General features: G+C 45.2%; 1 protein-coding gene across 50 annotated transcripts in view; it reads left to right on the plus strand.

The window, feature by feature from the left end:
• The window catches only part of PCBP3 (poly(rC) binding protein 3), a 280,291-nt gene that overhangs the window by 158,120 nt on the left and 94,434 nt on the right, over window positions 1-27,737 (plus strand). For 3 of the 50 annotated variants that reach the window (XM_070597967.1, XM_070597950.1, XM_070597962.1), the window contains exon 3: window positions 17,576-17,677. The exons of 46 other annotated variants lie outside the window; for them this stretch is intronic. The gene's annotated coding sequence lies outside the window, so the exon portion shown is untranslated. Of the gene's footprint in view, window positions 1-93; window positions 229-17,575; window positions 17,678-27,737 lie in introns of those variants that run through there. One more of the 50 variants, XM_070597958.1, reaches the window with a different exon arrangement.

Raw genomic sequence — 27,737 nt, forward strand, 5'->3', positions numbered from 1 at the left:
AGGACTATCCACATGGCTGGGGCACGTGGCACCAGGTGAAGGACAGTTTTGTGCCTCAGTTTCCTCCCCACTCTGAACCGGAATAACAGGCATCCCTGCAACCTGCTCAGCACCCCATGCCCATGACCAGGGGCCGCCTGAAGTTCACCTGGACTTCACTGGGGCAAAAGCTGGCCAAGGGTACGCTGCAGGGACAGGAGCCAGCTGCTGGGAGATCACCCAGAGAGGGTAAGAACACCACTCCCGGGCCAGGCCGCCCTTTCTATGGCTCCACACCGTCTGGCCCAGGAGTTTGCCTTCTTTCTGTTCAAGCCCAAGCACAGCACGTGTTACAGGCTCATGTCCCTTCCCCAAATGTCACTCCTTCTCCCTGGGCACCAGCTCAGCGCTGACTGGACATTACTGCATAGTTTTGGTGACATGAGCTTCCGGTTACCCAGACGCAGCACAGCACCATCTCAGAAGCAGGGCCAGGGGAGAACCGGGCAGGGACTGCCAGCTGCACCCTTGAGGTTGGCGGGAGCAGGGAGAGTGCTATGGCTCCACCTGGCGCTGGGTGGCCCTGGAGGGAGAGACATGGTTCCGTCCGAGGCACCTCCATGGTATCTTTCTATAGAGTCAGAACCTTGTTTATCTGAGACATCAAGCTGACCTGGATCTTTCCTCCTCTCAGATGAACATGTCCTGGGGTCACTTTTAGTCACAAACTAGTCACTATGGTAATTAAAGTATCCAGACTCATGGTCTTAGTTAAGGCAGTGCTAACTGGTACAATGGCACAAACATAATAAAATTTTCTTTTTTTCCTGATTTCTTGATGATGGGGACTAAAAGGTCCTGTTTCACTTTTAGATCCTATTAGTAATAAGAAGGAGGAAAGAGGATGAATATCATCCAAGTTACTGCAGAAGTTAAGAAAATATCTGGGACCTAGCTCAGTATTTTTACACCTGAATGTAAATAAAAATATATTTCATATGAGCCAAATCATTAAATAAGGAAACAGCAAAAAATCATAATGAAGAATTGAGAAGTAGGGTTAATTATTTAACTACTGATGATAAATGGAAATTATTAAATCCTCCTGTTTCAAAATAAGCAATCATTAAACTGTCCTATTTCAGAACAGAGCTTCTCAGATTGATTTGGAAAACTGAAACAACTATGTGACCTTTAAGGAAGACAAAGCTTAAGCAAAACAAAGATTAGAATACTCGGATCGTGTGAGGAGACAGACACTCTCATCCATTGCTGGTGGGTGTAGAGAAATGGTGCGATACTGGGCTGAGTTGTGTCACCCCAAAATTCATACGTTGAAATCCCAGCCCCTACTACCTCAGAGTGTGACCACATTTGGAGAGAGGGTCTTAATGAAGTAGTTAAGTTAAAATGAGAGCACTAGGTTGGGCCCTAATCTAGTCTGACTTGTGTCCTTGTAAGAAGAAATTTGGACAGACAGACATGTGTATGCACAAGAGAGATGACCACATCATGACACAGGGAAAAGGTGGCGGTGGCTGTCTATACCAGGAGAGGCCTCAGGAAACACCAGCCCTGCCTGCACTGTGATCTTGGACTTCTAGCCTCCAGGACTGTGAGAATTAAACGTCTATTGTTTAAGCCTCCTGGTCTGTGGTATTTTGTTGCAGCTGCCTGAGCTGACTAATACAGTACTTGTGGAGGGGAACTTGTCAACATCTAGAAAAATTTCCTTTGCGTTTACCTTTTGCTCCATTAGTCCTGTTTCTGGGACTTTACCAGGAGTATCACTGGACAAAATAGGGAGTGAGGCACACACAGGGTGTTCCTTATAGCATGGTAGGAATGGCAAAATATGGTGATGGTCCGCAGGTTCATTTAGAGGCTGAATAAACTGGGCCTTATTCATACCATGGAGTACTATGCAGCTGTAGAAAAGGAGTGAGGGATATTTCTATATTCTGATTCAACGTGATCTCTGGAATACATTAAGTAAAAAAAAGCAGGGTACAGAACTGTTTATAGTACTCTACCCTAAAAGGTAGCTATGTATGTATGCAACTGTGTGTGTAGGTGATGCATTCATTTATATGCTCAAAAGAACCCTGGAAGGATCCATACCCAAAACTAGTTTTTGGTTACTTATATTGGAAGGGAGAGACCAAAATGGGACAGAAGTGGAAAGATTTCTGTTAATGAAAATCTTATTATATAATTTTGACAATGGAATCATGAAAAGGTTTTTGGATAATCAATAAACATTTAAATCAAGAAACAAATGAGAAAGCAATTGCTAAACATTGAAAATGAATGGGAATTAATTAGTTTAAATGTATAAATGGTTGTCAAGTTGGTGATGCAACCAAATAGGAAAAATAAATTACTTCAAATGACTTTGTAACATGATAGTTTTACTCTATATCCCCAGTAAGATATTTTCTAAGGGAAAAAATATTTCTAGAGACTAACTGCTAGTACTAATATTATTACAGTTATTTTTAAACTATCATATATATTTGGGTAAACCATTTCAATATATCCTCATCTTATGCTCTTTTCTGGGCTTGTTGTTGTTGTTTTGTTTCTTCTAACCATTTTTTCTCTCTCTGTACTATAGTCTGGACCTTTTCTGTTGACCACTAACCTGTCAAGTTCGCTAATTTGGGCTTCTGCTGTGTCTAGTCTCTTGGTAACCCCACACAATGAGTTTTTTCTTTCATATTTTGTAATTTTCTGTTTTAGAGTACATTTTTCCTTTAAATTTTCATTCTTTGTTGAGATATTCCATGTCCATTTTGTTCACCTTTTTCTTTGTTTTCTATCACATAATCATCATGGCTCTTTTGTGGTCTGCTAACTTTAATATTTGGATCACCCCTAAGTATGCTATTGTGGATGTTTTATCTTCTGATTACCAGTCTCCTTTCACTGCTTCAGTGCACATTCGGGAATTCTCTGTTGTGTGCTGGGCATTGTGGATGAAGTGTTGCAGGGCTCTCCATGTGTTCCCCCTCTGTCCCAGTAGAGACTGAAATGGCGAATGGGTCACCTTGTTTCTCTCAGGGCCTAAGTTTTGGCTTTGTTAGGACAAGTCTGTTTCCTTTTTGCCCAAATCTAAGGCCATTGCCCCCCTTCCCAGTCACCTTTGTGGGACTTGAGCAGAAAGCCTATTCTGCTCCCCGGGGTCTCCACTCCAGTCCCACACTGGCTCCCTCTGAGCTTTCAGTATGACCCTCAGCTGCCTGGTGACTATCCTGGCATCCCAGAGTTCAGACACAGTTTAGGATTTGCCGAGACCTGAGGAAGACTTCACACAGGTTTTTAGGGTTCCTTCTCTAGAGCTGACTCAGCAGTCCCTCTATAATCTCTGCACCCCAGCTTAGAAAGCACATCAGGGAGCACGCATTGTGAACGTGCAGCTCCTCCAGTGTCTGCCTTCCACAAGGATCACAGCTCTATGTCTGTTGTCCAGCTCTCACTGTGGATTCCTACCTGAGGAGAGGTCCAGGCCGTGACTGCCTTGTAGCCCAATCCTAAATGCTACCTCATATTTTCTGAAGGATCAAACAAGTCAGTAATCAGGTTAATGTCATTGGAAATCAAGAGTTTTATCTTTATAGAAAAACATACATTTGTTGAGGGTTTTTATCATGTATGCTATTGAATTTTGTCAAATAATTTTTCCTACATCTATTGAAATGATCATTTTCTGCTTTATCCTGTTAATATGGTAAATTATGTTGATGGGTTTTGCAAATGTTAAACCAATTTTACATTCCTGGCATAAACCCTACTTGGTTATGATTCTTGGATTTTTTGCTAATGTTTTGATGAGGAGTTTTACACTCATAGTCATGGGAGATACTGGTCTGCAATTTTCATTTTTCGCATATTTTTTTCAGATTCTAAAATCAGAGTTATGCCTACTTTATATAGTGACTTTGGAATTATTTCCTTTTCCTTCATTTTCCGAAGGAGTTTGTGTGAGATTGGTGTTATCACTTCTTTACATGTTTCACAGAATTTCGCAGTGCCTGGAGTCTTCTTTGTGGGAAGGTATTTGACAACATTCAGTTTTTTCAGTATCCATAAGAGTATTCAAATTCCTTTTTCAGTTTGTATCAATTTTGGAAGTTGTGGTTTTTGAATTTGTCCAGTTCATCTAAGTTGATATATTTGTTGGCCTGAAGTTGTTCATCATAATAATCCCACGTTATCATTTTAAAATTTGTAGGATCTGTAGTGACAACTTATCTTTCATATTTGTTACTTGGGATTTTTGTTTTCTCTTTCTCTTCATCTAGGGAATTTTCCTTTATATATAGTTACAGATTACTAATTGTATTTTGTTTTATTTTTCTTTATTGTTTGTCTGGTTTCATTCATTTCCATTCATATTTATTATTATACATTATCCTGCTGTATTCATTTCCTATGGCTGCCTTAAAATATTATCACAAATTTAGTGGCTTAAAACCACACAAAGTTATCATCTTATGGTTCTGTAGAGGCAAATTCCAATGCGAGTCTCACAGGGCTAGAATCAGGATGTTACAGGCCTGCATTCCTTTCTGGAGGCTCTAGGAGAATCCATTTCATTGCCTTTTCCAGTTTCTAGAGGTTTCCCATATTCCCTGGCCCTCCCCCTCCCACATCAGCAACACCACATGTCTCTGACTCTTCTTCCATCATCACTCTTCTCTCACCCAGCTCAGAAAGTCTCCACTCTAATGACTCATGTGATTCTCTTGGGCCACCTGGATAATCCAGGATGATCTCCTCATCTCAAGGTAGACGTAACCTTAATCACATCTGCCAAGTCCCTTTGCCATGTGAGGTCACATGGTTACAGGTTCCAGGGATGAGGGCTTGGACATCTTTGGGGTAAAGGGTGAGGCATTACTTTGTCTGCCACACCTGCCTTCTACTAACTTTGGACTTAATTTGCTTTATTTTTCCTAGCTTCTTAAGGTAGAAGCTTATATCATTGATTTTAGACCTTTCTTCTTTTCTGGTATAATCATACATTTTTCTCTAAGCTCCTCTTTAGCTGTGTCCCACAAATTCTGATATGTAGTTTTTCATTATCATTTCATTATCAAAATATTTCTAATTTCTTTTACAATTTTTTTCTTTGACCAGATTTTTGGGGAGTTGATATCTTTTTGTTGATTTTTCATTTAATTCTATGTGGCCACAGATATACACTTTGTTATTTCAGTCTTTCTAAATTGTTGGATCTCTTTATGGGCTAGAATACTACAGTATGTAGCCTTTTCAGATTGGCTTCTGTCAGTTAGCAATATGAACTTTGTGTTCCTCCGTGTCTTTTCATGGCTTGATAGCTCATTTCTTTTTATCACTAAATACGATTCCATTGTGTGGATGGACCACAGGATGTACTTTAAAAAAAAATGTATTCTAGGACAGTTCGTGGGAAAAGTTCTAGGAGCAGTCACAAAACAGTAGTTATGAACACTTCTGCCATTCAGATTGTGGTCTCTAAGTACTATTTTATTTTACTAGAAGGGAAGGTTTCTTGGAGAAGTAGTTTCTTATACAAACAAGGAAATATGCAAGATGAGACTGGAATATCTGATTTTCACTAAAAGTAAGGAAGCTAACAGGACTAAGAAGTAACCTCAAAAACCACACACGATCTACCTTAAAGGGCTCTGGGTGCCAGAGATGTGATGTTTTGGACATCAAAAATAATAGGGACTGCCATGGACTGAAATACTTAATAATCCATGAGTCATAATGAATCTGAATAACAAGAACAGAAAGAAGTCATTCTTCTCTGGACGTTATTAGGATAACCTACTTAGTATCTTGATCATCACTAAGTAATAGGGACTGCATTCAGCATGCATCTTTCCTTTACTGTGTACACTATATTTCAAACAGTGCCTCAAACAGTAGAAGAGGTAAAGTTCTTACTTATAGAAGCTAACTGTGATAGAATTATAAAATTGCCATTTTTGAATCCTTAATGAATACAGGATCTCAGTGCTAATCAATGGCTGTTAACCTACGAGGTAAAAAGGTTCTTGGGGAAGTTTATAATGGAAGCCTTGGGCTAACACCACCGGAGCCGCTCATAAAACTCGGCATCAGGAAGGCAGGCTGACCCACGTTATGTTCTGCCTCATGTTGTGTGACCAGGATGTTGACAGCACTGACTATGAAGCAGGGATTGAATGTGAGTCTGAAGCAAGCCTCTGGAGCTAACTGCTAGTTTCTGCAAACTAGCAAGGCTAGAGGACCTGTGAAAATATACCAAGAGCAGACCATCAGCCAAATCTCGAATGATGACTGGGTTTGTTCAATAAATAAAATGATGTAAAAAGAGAGGGAACAGTTAAAGAATAAAATATTACAGAGATATCGTAAGAACTGTCATTCTGTAAACCTTATTTGGATTATTATTGAACAGAGCGATTGTAAAAAGACAGCTTTGAGGTCACTGGAAATCTGAGTATAGACTGAAGGTTAGATGACACTAAGGAATTTTTCCTGATTTGGTTACATGTGAGAATTGCATGGTGCTTATGAAAAATATTCTTAAATGTATACCAAAGAATTTATTGGTGAAATGGCATGATATCTGAATTTGCCTGCTTGGCTGCCCAGGAGGGACCCAGACTTCACCTCAGTTCAGGTCTGCTCTGTGTCTTCATTCTGGGCCTGGGCTGAAGGGGCAGTGGCATGCTTCTCTCCTGATGGGTTAGAGAGTCACACAGGGCAAGCCACCTGTGCAGGAACCATTGGGGCCTGTGTCCTGCCTCCTCTGTCCATTAAGGTCTCACTGTCCCAAATAAGTCACATGATCAGGACCAGGGTGGGAAGTGCAGAAGGGGCATTCTACCACCTGGAGCCACGATTGTGCAGCGTGTGATTCCCTAGGCAGGAGAGAGAGTGGAGTGGGAAACAATAGTCCCGACTGTCACAGATCACAGAAGAGAAAAGGAGGTGTGAGGTGACACTGAGCTGAACTCGAGACAGCTCACTCGCACACTTTGAAGATCATGTTATATAGTTAGAAACACAATGGGATGTTATACTAGCAATGCTATGTCAGTTTTTCCTTTTATTTCTAGTACATTTGGGCTTGCATATTTTTTTTTTAAAGATTGGCAGGGACCGGCTCCGTGGCTGAGTGGTTAAGTTCGCGCGCTCTGCTGCGGCAGCCCAGGGTTTGGATCCTGGGCGCGGACATGGCACCGCTCGTCAGGCCACATTGAGGCAGTGTCCCACATCCCACAGCTAGAAGGACGTGCAACTAAGATATACAACTGTTTCTGGGGGTTTGGGGGAGATAAAGCAGGAAAAAAAAAAGATTGGCAACACGGGCCGGCCCCTATATTTTCATTTTCATTTTCATTCAATTCAATGTATATTTTAAATTTCGCTTGAGGTGTTTCCTCTTTGATCCATAGATTATTCAGAGTGTGTTAAATTCCCAAGTGTTTAGAGAAATTCTTGTTGTCTTTCTGTTACTGATTTCTAGTTTGATTTAGTGTAATCAGAGAATTAGGGAAATCTACATGATTTTAATTCTTTTAAATTTGTTGCGATTAACTTCATGGCCCAGGATATGGTCTATCTTGGTGAATGTTCCATGGTGCTTGAAAAGAATGTGTGTCCTGCTGTTGTCGAGTAGAGTGTTCTACAAATGTCAACTACCTCATTTTGGAGGATGACCTTAAATTCTTCTATATTTTTGGATTTTCTGCCTAGTTGTTCTACCAAATAGAGGTTGGAAGTCTCCAAATATAACTGTGGATTTGTCTATTTCTCCTTTAGTTCTATCAGTTTTTACTTCATGAATTTTTTGGCTTTGTTGTGTAGTACATACAAATTTAGGATTGCTCACTCTTTGATGGACAGAGTTTTTATCATTACGTGATGACCTTCTTTGCCCCTGATTATTGTCTTTGCTGTGAAGTCTGCCATGTCTGGTATTAATGTAGTCATTCCCGATTATTTTTATTAATGTTTGCCTTGGACAGCATATAGTTGGGTCATTCTTTTTCTCTAATCTATTCTGCAAATCTCCGTCTTTTAATTGGTATATTTAGACCGTTTATATCATAAATGCTATGTTAGGGCTTAAGGCTGTCATTTTATTGTTTGTTTTGTGTTTGTTCTCTCTGGTTTTTGTTTTTCTGTTTTGTCCTCCTCCCTTCCTTTGGGTTACTTGGCTGTTTTTTTACAATTCCTTTTTGATTTGTCTGTAACATTTTTGAGTGTGTCTCTTTGTACAGATTTTTTAAAAGTGGTTCCTTTAGGTATTATGCTATACATATTAATGTGGTAACATTGTTATCTACTGGTGTCAATATTTACTAGTTTGAGTAAATGAAAGAAACCTTACCTACATTTAGATCTCTTTACTCTTCTCTTTTTTAGAATCATTGTCATAATTATTTCCTCTACATAAGTTGACATCCATGTTCAACAATGCTATAATTTCTCCTTCAACTATCTAATATAATTTAGATAACTCAAGAGGAGAAGGACAACGTATTGTATTTACACATATTTTTACTCTTTGTGTTCTTTCTTTATTCCTGATGTTCCAGATTTCTTTGTTTTATAATCACTTGCTGTTTGAAAAACTTCCTTTAATCATTATTTTTATGGTAGATCTAATGGTGACAAATTCTTAGTTTTTTTCTTTTTAGAATTGATAATGTGACCTTCATGCCTGAAGGATTGTTTTCACTGGGTGTGGAAGTCTGAGCTGGCAGTTCTTTTCTTTCAGCACTTGAAAACCTCATGGCAGCTCCTTTCTGGGCTCTGTGGCTTCTGAGGATAAATCACTGTCATTGGAGTCATTGTCTCTCTATAGATAATGTGTCATTTCTCTCTAGTTCCTTTCAGGAACTTTTCTCTCTTTTATCTTCTGAAGGTCTTGTAGTGGATTTCTGTAGGTTCATCCTGTTTGGGATTTGCTCAGCTTCTTAAATCTGTAGGTTTTTGTCTTTCACCAAATTTGCAATTTTTTCACCCATTTGTTTCTTCAGATGCCTGCTCAGCACCACCCTCTTTCTCTTCTTCCGGGACTTTCATGTCACAAATATTAGAGTCATTTTACTTTTCACTCTCTTCTCTCTGTTGTTCAGTCTGGTCATTTCTGTTGTTCTATCTTCCAGGCTCACTGATTGCTCTATCGTCTCCCTTCTGCTCCTGTGCCTACCTAGTGAGTTTTTATTTCTGTTTCAGTGTTTGTCAGTTCTAAATTTTCCATTTGGTTCTTCTTTATACCTTCTATTTCTTTGCTGAGACCATTTTTTGTCCCATTTGTTTTAAGCATGTATATAATTGCTCATTGAAGCATTTTTATTATGGCTGCTTCAGAAATCCCTATCAGGGGCCGGCCCTGTGGCGTAGTGGTTAAGTTTGGCGTGCTCCGCTTTAGTGGCCGGGGTTCACAGGTTTGGATCCCAGGTGTGGACCTACGCCACTTGTCAGCCATGCTGTGGCAGTGACCCACATATAAAGTGGAGGAAGATTGGCACAGATGTTAGCTCAGGGCTAATCTTCCTCAGAAGAAAAAGAAAAAGAAATCCCTGTCAGATCATTCCAGTATCTGTCATTTTAGTGCTAACTTCTATTGACTATCTTTTCTTATTCATGTTGAGATTTTTCTGGCTTTTGGTGTGATGAGTTTTTGGTTGATTGTCTCCTACACATTTGAGTATCATGTGGTGAGACCCTGGATCTTCTTTGTTGTGAGAGTCACTGTTTTTAGATATGGTGTGAAGCTTCATGCTGGGCTCCGCTGGCCTGGGCCTTACACAAGGAGAGTACTGCTGGCCCTTGCTGTCTCCCCACAGCCTCGTCTCTCTTTACCCCTCACCACTCGCCCCCAAACACCTGCCTCGTTACTGCTGTGCTGGGGTGATCAAGTACCTGCTCTGCTCTCCTGACAGCAGGAAAAGGCTGGCGCCTCGGAGAGCATCTCACAACCTGGATCTGCATTGCTGCCACTGCAGGCAGGTGGGAATTCTCCTTGTGGGCCCCAGGTGCAGTTGCCAGTGTCCTCATAGGAGGTGAGTGGAGGGAGATTTTCTCATGCCCAAGGGAGAAGCATGTGAAGACAGAGTGGAGAGAGACAAGAAGGTGCTGGCCTGCAAGGCCAGAGTGCTGCAGCTAGAGCCCAGGAACACTGGCAGTCTCCAGAAGCTGAAGGGGAGATGCAGACTCTCCCTTAAAGCTCCAGAGGGAGTGTGGCCCTTGCTGGTGCAAGACACAAACATGTCAACCTAGTGGAGCTGTCCTGGAGTGGCCAGTCTGCTCCATCTTACACATGGTACTGATGTGTAGGCTCTGGAGACCTTGTAAGTTACCTCCTGCCCTCTGGCCCGGTGTGTCCCCCAGAGCATCCCGACAAAATTACCTGCAATAAAAGCTAGCAGATCACTTCCAAAATTTAACATATATTTAACTGCACACCCCATGTCTTTGAGCTATAACCTGCTCACCATGTCCGTTTAGAAAGTGCCAGCCATGAAGAGATCCAGCATGCTGTCTGTGTTGTATTGCAACACTGTCAAGGTTCCCAAGGACTGTATGTGGCAGAGCAAGTGGAGTTACTTTGGCCCTGAGGGAAGCGGACTGTGGGCCCATCTTCTCTCAGGAGTGCTAACTGAATTTGATCCTCTGTACTGATGGGACTGAGACGAATGTGTTCAAGCCCAGGCAAATCACTGAGCAAGTTCAGCACAGAGGCCATACAGCACTGCCACTGGGGCTGCTGCCCAGCTAAGACCATAGCAGGCTACTGCTGTCTGTCATGGTCCATCTGGTTTTCACAGTGGAGAATGGAAAGGGGTGCTCCTGGGATCCAGAGCCCTGCAACCTGGAAGTCCTTCATGGTGGCTCTGACTTTGCGGCTTCTCCTGCATGCTGTCTCCACTAGGAGAGACATGGTGTGGCGAGGTTTCCGGGGGTTATACGTGACCTTTTCTGTCTTAACATCTTACTGCTAGCCCAGGGGATCAAAGTGAGTGTTCTGGTAGCTGCTAAGTGTCTCCACCCAATTGTACATTCAGGGACTGGGTGAAATGTCCCCTGGGTGTGTGTGTAGGCACAGCGGGCTGCTCAAATGGACTTGGACCAGGGTTCCACTCGCTGTGTTAACTAGGGGTTCATGGTAGTGTTTGGGTCCCCTGGAATTGGGGAGAGCTCAGGCCCAGCTCCCAACAGCCCCAGAAAGGCCTGGGTGTTCACTCTGCCCACCACACACTCACTGTCAGTTAGGGCTGGGTGAACACCTGTTCTGTGGTGCAGGCTGTGGCAGGGCCTCCCTTCATTCGTGGGTTCTGCCTGTGGGGAGTTTGGACCTAGAATTGGGTCCAGGAACCTGACTCTCCTTGAAAGTGGTTGTGTTGGCCTTCCTGCAGCTCTCAGGTTTTCTTTGGTGCACTCATGTCAAGCATAGGTCAATCTTGGGGACACCCTAGTCCACTTGCAGTGACCACAGAGCACTGTGGGTCAGTGCTTCCTGCTTTCCCCCTGGCCTTGCTGCCTATTATGTAATTCGCCCACCTAGCCTCATTGGTCACACGTGACCCTTTGGCCTTTGCTGTCCCAGAATTGTATCACCCCATTGATATTCAGGAGCCCAGCCCCTCTGCAGTCAGGCTGGTACCAGTGCTTCCCTCTGAGCTCTGCCACCTCCAGTGCTTCCCTCGTCACCTCCATGAGGGGCCCTCCCGGAAATGCCACAGGACACCCACATCTTCTGTCCCATGTGCCCACCCCCTTTTACTGCAGGCTCCTCTTGGAGCTTCGAGCCTGAGCCCACTCTCACAGCGCAAGGACCACTTCTACCATGCTGGCAGGGACAGTGAGCCCTGCTCACAGGTGCTGCCGCCTCCCACATTCCCTATGGCTCCGGCAGACTCCACTGCTGGCTGCTGGCTGCTGGCTCCTGCCATTGGGTGGTTAAGCTCCTTGTTCTTGGAGCAGGCAATGCCATGGGGGGAGACGGCTGTCTCACGCGTCTCCAGCCCAGTGAGGGCCCCCTCCTACAGTTCGGGGAAGGGGCTATATCTGCCACCTGAGTCCCTGAGTGCCCCCCTGGAAGAAGGGCCTGTGGTCTGGGGGTCGCTGCCCCAGGCTGGCCCTCATGGTGCTCAAAGGCCAAGTGCAGCCTGCCGTGCCCCTTCTCCAAGACACAACTCAGCAGCCGCATCACACCTTCAAACTGCCCACTGCAGCCCCAGCTGAGGGGGCACCCAGGACGGGGCATCCGGCAGGCTCACCTGGGATTCTGTCATCAGGCCTGGGGGGCTTCATGTCAACTCAGGCGAAACTCATAGTGTCCAGGAGACTTTGTTTTCTGATGAGAGTGGAAAAGCTTTGGATTCTCCTAGAGGTTTGACTCAGGCAGGAGGGAGTCATCAGCAGGGCGGTGGCAGGAGAGGTGTTCTCTCCCTGTTCCAGTGAGCTAAGGCCTGGAGGTAACATATCTGCCCTGAGCAAGCTTCCTGCAGAGGAAGAGGCAGGAGTGGGTTTGTGCACATGGATTTGAAGCTCAGCCCTTAAACCCAGGATGTATGTGGCCATGCACACAGACTGTGCCTCTGTCAAATGCTCCTCCAGGAAACCTGTAGGGGTTGTGAGGCCCTACCTGCTGCAGACAGGACCTTCCTTGTTCGTGGCTGGTTATCAGAAGGGAGGGGCACTGCTTGTTGTCAGGACACTTGGGGAGACCCTGTGGGCCATGAATTACACCAGGGTCAGCACATGCTTTCTGGAACAGCCTGTAGGAGAGAGTTTCTGTTTTCTGGGCTGTGCCACCTTTGTAACCTCTGCTCAACTCTGTCCTTGTAGTTTGAAAACAGCCACAGCAGTAAGTGAGTGGCCATGGCTATGTGCCCATAGAACTTGAGCCACAGAAACCAGCAGTGGGCCAGGTTTGGTCTGAAGGTTATAGTTTGCAGACCTCTGGATGATAGATGAAACTCAGAAGCAGTTTATTTTTGAGAACTGGTCAGAGAATTCTTTTTCTTTAAAAGAACTGTGATTAGGCCAGTAGTGCTCTGCTACCACCTTGTGGCGATAATTTTGCTCAATAAAGTCACATCCCTTCATCTTCATAGTTCTGGCTTTCCTTGTAGGAGAGACTGAAGGCTTTTAGAAATACCCAAATGGGAAGGGCTTTCTCTATCCTTGTTGAGTTTGGGAGGTTCTGTTGACCAACATCTTTTGGGCCTCTTTGGAGAGGACTCCACGTCAGGGTGGGGCTGAGTATCTGGAAGCAACATCCTCCAACACAAGATGCTGACAGATGATGACGGAGCACAGTGCGGAGGCAGCTGGCTGAATAGGCTGGAGCTGCGCGTCCCAACGCACCCATGTATCTACAGACTGCACTCTAAGGGGGAAAGGAAATTCCTCCACTTGTCCTTTGTCCACCAACTTCTTTTCTGACAAAGAATCCTCATGTTCCAGAGCTGACAGGCCTTCAAGTATTGTCTAGGTTAATTTGGTGGTTTTGATATTTTTAGAAGCAGAATCTTTTCTTCAGAAAGTGTCCTGTGTGTCATGCATCACCTGTTCCTTAATCCTTGCTACATACATCTCTGTGCTTAGCTTGTTGGCGGCTGGCTGTGTCACTGCCTCTTCCTCTCCTCTCCAGCCACGTTGTCCTTGGGGGGATCTCAGGCCTGATCCTCAACTCTGATTGGGGCAGAGGCTCTCAGTCTCATCTAGTCGCCAACAACTTCTGGGTTACATCTCCAACCCTGTTTGCCCTGAGCTCCAGCACATGTGTCTAGCTCCTGCACATCTCCTCTAGTGGGTCCGGTAACTGCCTCTCACTTATTGTGTCCAGGATTGACCGGCTTCCTTGTGCACACCCTGCACCTGCAACCTTCCCATCTCATCCATGGCTGTGCCATCCCCTCAGTGGTCCAGGCCAGAAGCATTCTCTTGTGCATTTTGACCTTTCCAATAAAGGGGATGAGGTATGAGGATGCAGCACGCAGGCCTGGAGCACAGGGAGTGGCCTTGGAAGGGATGGTCCTGGACCTCCGTGACTCACTATCTTAGACCCCACACCTTGCACAGTGGTCCTTATCCAACAAAACTGGGGCAATATTAAGAACATCTTTTTAAATAACACCCATGAGCTGGGAAGGATGCAAAGAATCTTCATTGGCACCGGGTAAAGTGAAAGTGGGAGCTCAGGGGAGAGCAGGCCACGGCCAGCCTGGGCTTTGCATGTGTCTGGCCTACTCTGTGACCTTGAGCTTCCGTTTCAGTTGGTTTGGGCTGATGTACACAGGATGCAGGGCTCAGGGTCCCTGGAAGTGAGGGTTTAGGAGGTCTCATGAAGGTGTGACTCAAGGGGCAGTGCCTTTGGTGCAAGGCAATGGAACGTGAGGCTATTGCACAGAAAGGGACGGTTACAATGCACCACCTAATGCCTCGGCCTAGGGAAGACATTCTCCCATAAAAATTTAACCACGTACTGGCCTTACTTGCGGCGTTGACCTGAAGTCAAATACCTGTGACAGAAAGGCTATCCTGAGTTGACATGCCCCAGGAAGTAGGTGAAAGCTAAGGCCTGCGCCCATGCCAACTCATGCCACTCTCTCACTATTGGGCCAGGAGGCAGGTCTGGGAACTAATTGTGACCAGGAGAGGGAATAAAGAAGGATGTATGTGGACCTCTCGGATGAGTCCGTGTGAACACTGGTCAGAGGGCCTTTCAGGTGGGAAGTGGGTAGGTAACCTTTGCTGAGGGGGAGGGTGGAAGTCAGCCTTCCCCATCCCTCATCCTTGCCCAGTGTTCTCACCCAGTGTTAGAACCAAGTATCCTAAGGCAGGCATGGGCTCCCCTCACCAGGCTGATTTGGCTGTGGCCATGCTGAGTGCCCAACTTGCCAACGATGCTGAGCTCACTGTTGGCATCACTCCCAGAGGCCCAGCCTGTGCCCTTGGGCAGTGCTGATGGCATTTGGGCCCCTCCCATGCTGGCAGGGCAATAGGCAGAATAGAACTTCCCTGCTAGCACTAGTCCCCGTCTGCAGACTTCCTGAGCACCTCACCCACCCTCACAGTTTTCACATGGCATCCTTGCTGACTGCGGAACTCATTCTGCATCTGGGCCCCAGGCTCCCACCCTCGCGTTCCCAGGCCTCACTGTGGGAGCCTGCATCCCCTGACAGATGCCCAGGAAGAGCTTTGTGGGGACAGTAGAACTGTAAGGAAGGTCAGTGTCATATGGTACATGACTGGAACTTTGCAGTCACAAAAGGCTACCTATATTTCAATTTAGCAAGTCACAATTTATGGGTAATGATGCTTCTCAAAGTTATAAAAGTGAAAATATCATAATTAACCTAAATGGCCAAACTATGGGAGAATTAGTGAAATATGATGGAATACTAGAAAGATGGCCATTAGAAAGGGTTTTGGAGAAGCATATTTAAGGACTGAGGAAAACATTCAATACATAAAATTCTGGTGTTCTTGGTCACATTGCTTTCTCAAGAGATCATGACAGTGTAAAACAGCATCTTGTGAGAGTAGCAGACCTGGAGCACCGACCAGTTCTCCACCAGCAGGGTGCAGTAGCCCCTGCCTGTTTCATAGGCCAAAAGGAGACTTCTGGCTGCATCTCTGGTTATTAGTAAACTTGCACACTACTTAGTCTAATTTTTTGTTTTGGCATGTAAAAGTCCTTTGCATAATTTTTTCTGAAATCTATGTTGCAAATATTTTCTCAAGTTATTTCCCCTTATGTTTTGTTGATAATAGCATTTTTTAAATGGACTTTAGAATAATTTTAGATTTACAGAAAAATTTAAAAGACAGCAGAGAGATTTCACACCTACCCCACACTAATTTCTCCCGTTATTAGCATCTATGTTAGTGGTGTACATTGGTTACAATTAATGGACCAATATTGATACAATGTCATTAACTAAAGTCCATTCTATATCAGATTTCCCCAGTTTTTCCTTAATGTCCTTTTTCTGTCCAAGAATCCATTCCAGGACAGCATATGACATTTAATCATCATGTCTCTTTAGGCTCCTCTTGGCTGTGACAGTGTCTCAGACTTTTCTTGCTTTTGATGACTTTGACAGTTTTGAGGAGCATTAGTCAGGCATTTTTGGGGTGTCCCCCAATTGGGATTTGTATGATGGTTTCTCACGGTGGGACAGGGGTCATGGGTGGTGGGAGGAAGACCACAGAGGTGAAGTGCGCTTCTCACCACCTCACACCCAGGTTGCATGCCGTCCACGTGGCCTGTCACTGTGGGTGTGGACGTGACCCGTGGCAGAGGGGCATCTGTCAGGTGTCTCCATAATAAGGTTACTCTTTGTCCCCTCTCCCTACACTGTCCTCTTGGTAGGAAGTCGCCACATTTAAGGAGTGAAGTAAAAATATAGTTTTGTTTAACTTTTACTTTTTAAATTTTGCTAGAATTTATATTGGTATAGTGTGTGAGATTAGAAGCAGTCTTTAATTTTTTTCTTTTTGGTCTAAAACTAGTGTGCTAGCATCTTTGTTAAATGATCTCTTAGTTCCCCACTGGCCCTTAATGTCACATCATCTTTCTGTGTTTTACGTGCACAGCTTCTGATTGGTTCCATTGATCTCCCTGCATTGCTGTGCCAGTAGCACATGGTTTCAGTTAGTGCCTTTGAAAAATTGGCTCTTTATTCTTTTAAGTGACCTTTCCCACCACTTTCTGAGGTTCTGTAAAAGTACAGCTGGGGTTTTGGTTGGGATTGTGATAAGTCTCCTCACAGCGGAAAGTGTGGCCATCTAACCCCCCATGAAGCCGGCCCCAGGGGCCTGGCCCTGCTCTCCACAATGCAGACTACTGTGTCACTTCTTTTAGGGTTTTCCCTGTTTCTCACCTAAACCACAGGCTCAACTGGCTGAGGGTATGCTCCACAGGGCTTGAGGCCTTTGTCCTGCAATCCACCAGACTTCCCCAAAGGAGTGGCCGGTGACGGCCTGCCCAATGGCTGGCTGTGGAGCCTGGACTGGATGTGCTCCAGACTGTCGTCCAATCCTGTGAGGGTGGGGACTAGGACTGCATCCTAGCAGTGATGCACTGAAAGGATCATCTAAACCCACAACTGTGTAAGGTTGGGGTTTTTCTTACAATGTGTTTCCAGATCCCTGGGCATGGGTTTTCCTCATGAAGAGTCTGTGGTATTTGTGTTTTGGATAAACCCAAACACACATGTGGTTTTCTCTACTTGTCCTTTGAAGCTCGTCAGCTATGTAATTTTTGGTATTTCAAGTTTGAATTTACTGCCCCACTGACAGATCTTTGTTCCCAATATCCAGCTCATAAAGGGGGCTGGCAAGATGAGTTGGGGTTCAAGCGAAGCCAGGTGTTCTTTCTAGCTCCTGTCAATGATGTGTATTTGAGGTGAAGGCCTGCTCAGAGCTGAGGCATAGTGAAGTCCTCCCTTGAGTACCCAGTGGTGGTCAGGCTGCAGCACTGCAGGATCTGGGAGTGTATTCCACAGGCTCAGGAGTCAACAATGTAAAAACAATGCATGAACAGATCCTACCTGAAAATACTGCTTTGTTTTGCATTTTTCCTCAGTTGGATTGCTGCTTGCAGATTGAAATTTTCTGTTCACCAAAAAGGACCACCTTTCCAGTAACCTACTGCCTGTGTGCTCTGTGACCTAAGGACTTGGAAGAGGTGATGGAGTTCATTGCTGCTGCCTTAGGATGTCTGGTCCCTGTTGTGCAGCCCCAGCACACCAGGCCACTCCTTTGGCATCTGGTTTCTCTGTAGGTCCCATTGTACAAAGTTGCATTGCCACCACACGCACACACTGTACACACACTTACATTCATGCACATGCATTGCCACATGCAAAACGGAGCGGGTCAACATGGCTGTCTGCTCCAGAATCACTGGTGATAATCTGCCTGAGTCAGTGAGCAATGTTGGTTTGTCAGGTACAAACAAATGGCAATAACTGTTCTTTACCAACTGCACACTTTTGAGTTTTCTGCTGCCTGGAAGATTGTGGTATCTGTCTCTTCCACAGTGTGAGACCTCTGCCTAGTGTTGCTGTATTTATTTTTAAGACCGACTTCCTAGGGACTGCACCTGTGTGGGCAAGCTTGTCCTCACCCATGACTGGTCAGTGGTTGCACTTAGATCCCATACAACAGGAAGTCTCCTACCCCTTGCCGTAGAACCAAGGGTCAGTAGGTTTTCTAGAATAAATGCTTCTTGATTTGTTATATGCTTTTGTTTTATTTCTAGCATCCTCAAGTGATTATTTTTTTGACAGTTTTCTCATTGTTTTTTGGAAACAGGAGTGGCTAAGCCCACTTCACCTCCCAGTAGCTCCATCTCCTCATTGTTTTTCTAAAGTACTTTAGACAATTCCAAAGATCACTGTGCTGAACTGAAAATTAGTTTACAGAGCATCTGGGGTTTTAAAACACTCAAATTCTTGCTAAAGTTTCTGGATCTCTTGTTTCTTTATTTTTTTTTACAGTCTTTCATTCTCTAAGAGAATCTCAGGGCATTATACCAAGTCATATCAGAAAGAGTGGCTTTCAGAGCCACATCCAGAGTTCTTAAACTCAGTCATGGAAGCAGAGGGTCACACTGTCGTTATGTTCCATGTGCCCTGTGATCTGATTTCTCAAATCAGGTTTGCTTCTTCACAGCGATGCATCACTGACTGGGCCTGGGATTGTGCTGTAAAACTCTGCTTCCACAACCAAGCAGGGAGCTGTCGCCCTCCTTCCCCCAGGTTTGTCTTCAAGGCATGTTTGGACAGGAGGAGAGATTTCTGAGGGACATCAGCAGCATATGATGAAATCCAGGGGGCTGGCCTCCCAGGTTGGTCTGCTGCTTCGTCATTTCACATCTGCCAGTGCCTTCTCTTCCGTTCAGTCTGTCGCTTCTGTGAGAACGCAGATGACCTTGTGTATATCAGAGGTGCCTCAAGAAAACAGCACGGGACTTATTGACAAAAAGTATATTACAAAGATAGGAAAAGAAAAAAACAACGAGAGTGAGACCCCTCCCAGCATCATCAGTTATAGCAGTAAATCTGAATGACTAAGCTTTGCTGTTAAATGACAAACACACGTGAACTATAGATACACACAACAACATGGATGAATGTGAAAGTAACTGTGTTGAATGAAAGATGCCAGATATAAGAGAGTCCATGCTCTGTGATTTCATTTATGTACTATCCTAGAAGTGCAAACGAATCTGTAGACACGGAAAGCGGAGCAGCGGACTTCTGCTTCCAGGAAGGTGGGTTAGATGTACTTCCCTATTCCTCTGGCTAAATGCAACCACAGACCCTGGGTGTCACGTGTGAAACAAGCACAGATCCCTCTGAAAGGTGGCGAGATGAAGGCAGATGAGCCAGGGGCCCCAGGGCCTCTGGAGGACACGGCAGTGAATCCGCTGCATTTCCTTTTGCCTCCTATGTCCTGGACTGGGGGCTGGAGAAGTGGAAACCTGGGAACGCCAATGAATGCGGACCGAAAAGAAAGAAAATCCAAACAAACCCTGTTGTCTCTAAGCAAAGGAGCCCAGCCAGATAGAAACCTTTAGGCAGGAAGTTCTCTACTCTGGCCAAACATCTCCCCAGAACTGTGGCTCCAGCTCCACCCTTGCCAGGAAAGGTCTGGAGGGGAAGGCTCCAGCCCCCACAACACTGGCATCAGAGAAGGCTGGGTGGGGTCCCATACTTTCGTCTCTGCCTGGCTCTGTGGAGGCCCCCCATTGCCGTATTAGCTGGAACTCCCCCACCTGCCCAGCAATAACAGGGTTCCCACCTGGGTGTCAGCAGAGGCCAAGTGGGGAACCTGGGCCTCTGCCCTAACCTGGCAGCAAAGAGGCAGCACCTGCCCCTTCATTGCTGCAGTGGTGTCTGAGGAGGCCAAAGTAAACACAAGATTTAAATAAGATCCAGAGTTTCATAACATAATATCAAAGTGTCTGGATTTCAACTGAAAGTCATTCAGCATTCTAAGAAGCAGGAAGACCTCAACTTGAGTAACAGAAGACAGTCAGTAGACACCAACATTGAGTTGACACAGATGTTAAAACTGTCTAACAAGGCTTTAAAGAAGCCTTCATAAAAATGCTTCAATGAAATTACAAACACAGTTGAAACAAATGAAAAGCTAGAAAGTCTTGGCAAAATATTAAAAGTCTCAGCAAAAAAATAGAAGATGTAAGGAACAACCAAATTGAATTTTTTATTTAGACTTTATTTTTTCAGAGCAGTTTTAGGTTCACAGCAAAATTGGAGGGGAGATAGAGAGATTTCCCATATCCCCCTGCCCCGACACGTGCACAGCCTCCCCAACTATCAGCATCCTCCACAGAGTGTGTGCCTGTTACAGTGGATGAGCCTACACTGACACGTCATAGTCACCCGTAGTCATTAGGTTCACTCTCACCATAAATTGTGTTTGTACATTCTATGCATTTGAACAAATGTCAAGTGACATGTATCCATCATTATAGCATCATAAAGAGTATTTTCCTGCTCTAAAGATCCTCTGCACTCTGCCTCTTCATCCCTCCTGCCGCTCCTAGAAACCGCTGATCTTTTTATTGTCTCTGTAGTTTTGCCTTTTCTGGAATGTCATTTGGTTGGAATCATACAGTATGTGGCCTTTTCAGACTGACTTCTTTCACTTTAATATACATTTAAGGTTCCTGCATTTCTTTTCATGGCTTGATAGTTCATTTATTTTTAGGGCTGAATAATATTCCATTATCTGGATGTACCACGATTTATCCGTTCACCTACTGAGAAGCATCTTGGTTACTTCCAAGTTTTAGCAATTATGAATAAAGCTGCTATGAATATTCATGTGCAGGTTTTTGTGTGGACATAAGTTTTCAACTCCTTTGGGTAAATACCAAGGAGCATGATTGTTGGATTATATGGTAAGAGTATGTTTATTTAGTTTTGGGGTTTTTTTGTGGGTTTTTTTTTTTTTTTTTTTGGTGGGGAAGATTGGCCCTGAGCTAACATCTGTTGCCAATCTTCCTCTTTTTGCTTGAGGAAGATTGTTGCTGAGCTAACATGAGTGGAGCCATATTAAAATAGAGTCAGAGCAGCCATTTCAGAGGAATTGCCTTGCATGTCTTGTTTTCCTTATCTTCCAAACTGGACCAAACTGCCAACATTCCAAGAAGTCAGTAAGGACCAAGAATATCCTGTTTGTAAGGACTGATAAAACTGGACTTTGCTGATGACTGAATCACTAACTAATCAATGAAGTAAGATCTAACTTTTTGCCTGATAACTGAATCTCAAGCCAAGCTATGAAGTACAAACCTAGCCTTACTTCATCTGGCACCAATGAATTCTTCCTTTTTTTTCTCATGAGGAATATTGGCCCTGAGCTAACATCTGTGCCCATCTTCCTCTATTTTGTATGTGGGTTGCCACCACAGCATGGCTTGATGAGTGATGTGTAGGTCCATGCCCAGGATCTGAACCTGTGAACCCCAGGCCACTGAAGTGGAGCACATGAACTTAACCACTACACCACTGGGCTGGCCCCTGTGGTTCTCTTTTTAACAATGAGAACATGGAGAACTGTACACGGGCCCGTAAAACTTCTTCCCAGAGGAGATATCATGTGGCCCAGCCTGACCTCACTGGGCTTGACAAGTATATCCTCTCCCAGGGACAGGCGGTGAATATTCAGGAGCAATAAATAATGCAGCCACGACAGTTTGTCCCTCTGGTCACAAAGGTTTGCTCCCCTCCTTTCCCCATGCAAAATAAGGCCTGCCCAAGGGAGACCACCAAAAACCCATCTGTGGCACAGGCTGAATGCCAGGTTCTCTGTCCTGTTTCTTAGTTAGCTCCAGATCTGCCTCCTCTTGCTCTGGAGACCTAAGGACTGAGGAGCTGCTGACAGCTCTCCCACTGTGATGTACCTGGGTAGGGTCAGTATGCAAGAACTTGAACAAGCCACCTTTCTGACGGACCAGGAGGGCAGGCACCTGGAGCCCCTGCACCCCAGTGTCAACAAATAAGAGGCATAAACTGCAAGAGAAACAAAAGGTTTTTTTGAGGTCTTAATAATTGCAATTTGGGAGACACAGATTCAAGTAGAACTCAGAATGTGCTCTGACTACAGGAGTAGGGCTAAGGGTTCTTTTTGGAGAAAGGGAGGAAGATGAGGTAAGTTGTATTACGGAAGAGTTCATGGGCTGGCCTGGTGGCATAGTAGTTAAGTTCGCCCACTCACCTTCAGCAGCCGAGGGTTCGCTGGTTTGGATCCTGGGCCTCGGACCTACACACTGCTCATCAAGCCATGCTGAGGCAGCATCCCACATAGAAGAACTAGAAGGATTTACAACTAGGATATATAACTGTGTATTGTGGCTTTGGGGAGGAAAACAAAAAAAGAGGAAAATTGGCAAGAGATGTTAGCTCAGGACCAATCTTCCTCACGAAAACAAAGGGAAGAGTTCATTGGTGCCAGATGAAGTAAGGCTAGGTTTGTATTTCATAGATTGGCTTGAGATTCAGTTATCAGGCAAAAGGTTAGACTTTACTTCATTGATTAGTTAGTGATTCAGTCATCAGCCAAGTCCAGTTTCATCAGTCCTTTCAGACTTCTTGGAATGTTGGCGGTTTGGTCCAGTTTGGAAGATAAGGAAAACAAGACATGCAAGGCAATTCCTCTGAAATGGCTGCTCTGGCTCTATTTTAATATGGCTCCACTCATGTCATCTTTCGCATTTCCCCTTTTGATCAAGATATTTCTCTGAGGACATTGCTGATCAAACGCTGGAAGGCATTGCTGATCGACTATTGGAAAATATTGCTGATCAGCCTTCACAGCATCACTGGTCCCTTGTCACCAGGATGGCTTATTCCTGTATGTCATGTCCCACGTGGGAGGGAAAGTGGTTTCCTTGGGAGGATGTAGGCCATGTTTAGAGCAACAAGAGTGCCAGAGCAGAGGAAGGCTCTGCCATCAGGTTCTTTTAGGGATTAACATCTTCTGCAGTTCCTTAAAGTTTCTCATGTGGAGTTTCATAGGCCTTACTAATCATTTCAAAGCACTGAGTGACCATTATCCAAGTGGTGTTTTTATAACGTCAAGCTATGCGGAGGAGACAAAGTTTTACAACAACAGAATTCCTATAATTACACACAAAGTTCTAAGTCCAAATTGGAGACAGAGCTGAACCAGCAGGCAATGCCTGAGAGCATCCAGCTCTAGAGATCAAAGAATCACAGGATGTCAGTGGGCACTGCTTTGAGCCATTCGACTTGTGCCCCAGTTCTGTCTAGTTCTGTCTCTACCTTGACAGAGGCATTACCCAAGTAAAACAAGAGGTATTTACAACAGTTACAAATGTTACCTCTTAAATCTCTGGAGGTTTCGTTGGTTAGGCAAGAGGTTCTAGACACTTAGCACAAGGAGTTAGGAGAGGAATGGTGGAGAGATTGGTCATTAAATGTACTAAATGGTCTCTAGATTCATGGACAGAATGAGGCTTCTGATGACAAACCCAACAGTCAGAAAGATTTCCCTCTTTTGTAATAGATTGGGAGATGCAGAGAGAGGGAGAAAATAAGCTAAGAAGCAGCAGTGAGTGAAAGGTGTACAGACCTGGTTCAGCTGTCTTGGGGAAGCTGTACGCCTCAGATGTCAGCTGCTTCTCTTCCTGGTCAGTTGCATTTGGAGGTCTCCAGTGTTTGCACATGACCAGATGTCAGGCAGAGCTTTCTTTAGCTGTGAGATGTATCTTCAAGATTCAGTGCCTTCTGGGAGGAAGATCCAAGATGGCGCCGTGAGTAGTCCTCTTTGTCTCTCGCCCTTCGAGTCTACAATTATTTGGACACTTATCGCTTGACAAAGGATATCCAGACAGCATCTCAGGACATCTGAGACACCCACGCGACTATACATTGGAAGGCGGACGGACTTTCCTCCGGGAGGATGTGGAAATAGGTGAAAACTCTCCGACCCCAACGGGCAGCCTAGTACCCGCAAGCGGCTTTCTTCCAACGGACGCCCCCAGAGGATCCACACACATCTAGGGCAGGAGTGAGAACACAACAGAGGAGTGACGGTGGAAACAGGTGACCAGAACCCTGCCTAAACCCCCCGCAATTACTCCTAAACACAGAGGGAAACTTTGGAGTTGCACACCTGAGCCCGCGGGGAGAGTCTCTCCCCGCCATTGGCGGGGAGACCCAGCCTGGTGCTCGGGGCGCCCGGAGGGTCCCAGAGAGAGTCACGGAGGGTACGGAGGTCTCCCAGCTGCCGTTGCCCGCCCCGTGGGACTAGGGATTGCCGGAGATCTCGGAGAGGACCGGGGCTGAGGGAACTTTCAAAGGCCGGCTCTGCGACCCAGACGGGAAGCGCCGGAGTTCCGCCCGGGCAGCAGACAAAACTCTCTGTCTGCCGGTAGCAGAGGGGCCACGCTGAGCATTCACGGCTCCGGGAGAGGCCCAGAGAGAATCCCAGAGGGTGGGGCGACCCCCAGCTGCCGTTGCCCACCCCGTGGGGCTAGGGATTGCCGGAGATCTCGGAGAGGACCGGGGCTGGGGGAACTTTCAAAGGCCGGTTCTGCGACCCGGAGGGGAAGCGCCGGAGCTCCGCCCGGGCAGCAGACAAAACTCTCTGTGTGCCGTTAGCAGAGGGGCCACGCCGAGCATTCACGGCTCCGGGAGAGGCCCGGAGAGAATCCCAGAGGGCGGGGCGACCCCCAGCTGCTGTTGCCCGCCCCGTGGGGCTAGAGATTGCCAGAGATCTCGGAGAGGACCGGGGCGGGGGGAACTTTCAAAGGCCGGTTCTGCGACCCGGAGGGGAAGCGCCGGAGTTCCGCCAGGCAGCAGACAAAACTCTCTGTCTGCCATTAGCAGAGGGGCCACTCCCAGCATTCAGGGCTCCCGGGAGAGGCCCGGAGAGAAGCCCAGAGGGTGGGGCGACCCCCAGCTGCCGTTGCCCGCCCCGTGAGACTAGGGATTGCTGGAGATCTCGGAGAGGACTGGGGCTGGAGAGAGTTCCAGAGACCCAGCTTAGTAGCCTAGGGGGAAACCCTACAGGCTCACAGCAGCCTTAGGGAAAGCCTCTGCACAGCACCAGTAGAAGGCACCCAGCCGCCAGCCACAAGGCTGGAAGACCCCAGGGCAAAAGCAGCATAGCTAGGTGTACTAACCACAGACTGTAGAAGATGCCAATAGCTCTCCTGCGACCCATAGAGGACAAGTGAGATTCGGTGGGTGCTGACAGCAACGGAGCGACAAATATAAGTGATCCCACCCCTGGCCGCTGGAAAAGCCCATAACACCGTTGCAGACCCCAAGGAGAGAGCACATCTAGGTGGGCTGCAACAGTAGGCACCTGCAGCCTGAAGCCCCCCTGTGACGGCCCCCACGGCAGAGGAGGGAATCCAAAGGGCCACTGTGGCTACGAAGAGGGGCCCAGGCCCAGTTAGCAACTACGAACAGGGTTCCTGGTTGGTGAAGTATAAACAGCTGCTCCCCCCACCGCAGCAGCTGAAACAAGTGAAAGGAGCAACTAAACTCTATCTCCATGCGGAGGCACAAATCAACAACATCAAGCAATATGAAAAAATACATTAAATCTCCAGAACAGAAAGAAAGTAACAAATACACAGAAAACAATCCCAAAGAAAATGAGATATATAACCTAAATGATGATGACTTCAAAACAGCCATCATTAAGATTCTCAATGAGTTAAGAGAGAATTCTGACCGACAACCCAACGAGTTCAGGAGCTATGTCACAAAAGAGTTTGATACGATAAAGAAGAACCAAACAGAAATATTGGAAATGAAGAACACAATAGAGGAGATTAAGAAAAATCTAGATGCTCTGAACAGTAGGGCCGATAATATGGAGGAAAGAATTAGCAATTTGGAAGATGGCAATATAGAATTGTTGCAGGCAGAGGAGGAGAGAGAAGCAAGACTTAAAAGAAATGAAGAAACTCTCCGAGAATTATCAGACACAATTACGAGATGCAACCTAAGGATTATAGGTATACCAGAGGGAGAAGAGAAGGAGAAAGGGGCAGAAAACCTATTCAAAGAAATAATGGCTGAGAACTTCCCAAATCTGGTGAGGGAGATGGATCTTCAGGTGACAGAAGCCAATAGATCTCCAAACTTTATCAATGCAAGAAGACCAACTCCACGGCATATAGTAGTGAAGCTAGCAAAAGTCAACGACAAGGAGAAAATATTAAGGACAGCCCGGCAAAAGAAACTAACCTACAAAGGAACCCCCATCAGGCTATCAGCAGATTTCTCAGCAGAAACTTTACAGGCTAGAAGAGAGTGGAATGATATATTCAAAAATCTGAAGGACAAAAATCTACAGCCGAGAATTCTCTACCCAGCGAAAATATCCTTCAAATACGATGGAGAAATAAAAACTTTCCCAGATAAACAAAAATTAAGGGAGTTCATTGCCACAAAACCTCCTCTTCAGGAAATCCTCAGGAAAACCCTCATTCCTGAAAAATCCAAAAAAGGAAAGGGGCTACAAAACCACGAGCAGAGGAGATAAGTAGAAGGACAACAACAGAGAGTAGCAGCTCTACATCAGAACAGATTAAACCATGGGACGAGAAACAAAGGAAACTGAAGAAAACTGGAAAACAAGACACAAAATGGTAGTGGTAGGCCCCCACGTCTCAATAATCACTCTAAATGTAAATGGATTGAACTCCCCAATCAAAAGACACAGAGTGGCAGGATGGATCAAAGAACAAGATCCAACAATATGCTGCCTCCAGGAAACACACCTCAGCCCCAAAGACAAACACAGACTCAGAGTGAAGGGATGGAGAACAATACTCCAAGCTAATAATGAACAAAAGAAAGCAGGTGTCGCTATACTAATATCAGACAAGGTAGATTTCAAAGCAAAACAGATAAAGAAAGATAAAGAGGGACAGTATATAATGATAAAAGGGACTCTCCACCAAGAAGACATAACACTTATAAATATATACACACCCAACACAGGAGCACCAAAATTTGTAAAGCAACTCTTAATAGAACTAAAAGAAGACATCAACAACAATACAATAATAGTAGGGGACCTCAACACACCATTAACACCAATGGACAGAACATCCAGACAGAAAATCAACAAGGAAATAATAGAATTAAATGAAAAATTAGACCAGATGGACTTAATAGATATATATAGAACACTTCATCCAAAAACAGCAGGTTACACATTCTTCTCAAGTGCACATGGAACATTCTCAAGGATTGACCATATTTTGGGAACCAAAGCAAACATCAATAAATACAAGAGAGTTGAAATAATATCAAGCATCTTTTCTGATCATAACGCTATTAAACTAGAAATCAACTACAAGAAAAAAGCAGAGAAAGGTGCAAAAATGTGGAGACTAAACAACACGCTTCTCAACAAACAATGGATCATTGAAGAAATTAAAGAAGAAATCAAATATTATCTGGAGACAAATGAAAATGAGAACACGACATACCAAATCATTTGGGAGGCAGCAAAAGCAGTCCTAAGAGGGAAATTCATCGCAATACAGGCTCACCTCACTAAACAAGAAAAAGCTCACGTAAGCAACCTCAAACGACACCTAACAGAACTAGAAAAAGAAGAACAAACAAAGCCCAGAGTCAGTAGAAGGAGGGAAATAATAAAAATAAGAGCAGAAATAAACGATATTGAAACAAAAAAGACAATAGAAAGGATCAATGAAA

Source organism: Equus przewalskii, chromosome 27 (assembly GCF_037783145.1).
Source record: "Equus przewalskii isolate Varuska chromosome 27, EquPr2, whole genome shotgun sequence".
Taxonomy (NCBI): domain Eukaryota; kingdom Metazoa; phylum Chordata; class Mammalia; order Perissodactyla; family Equidae; genus Equus; species Equus przewalskii.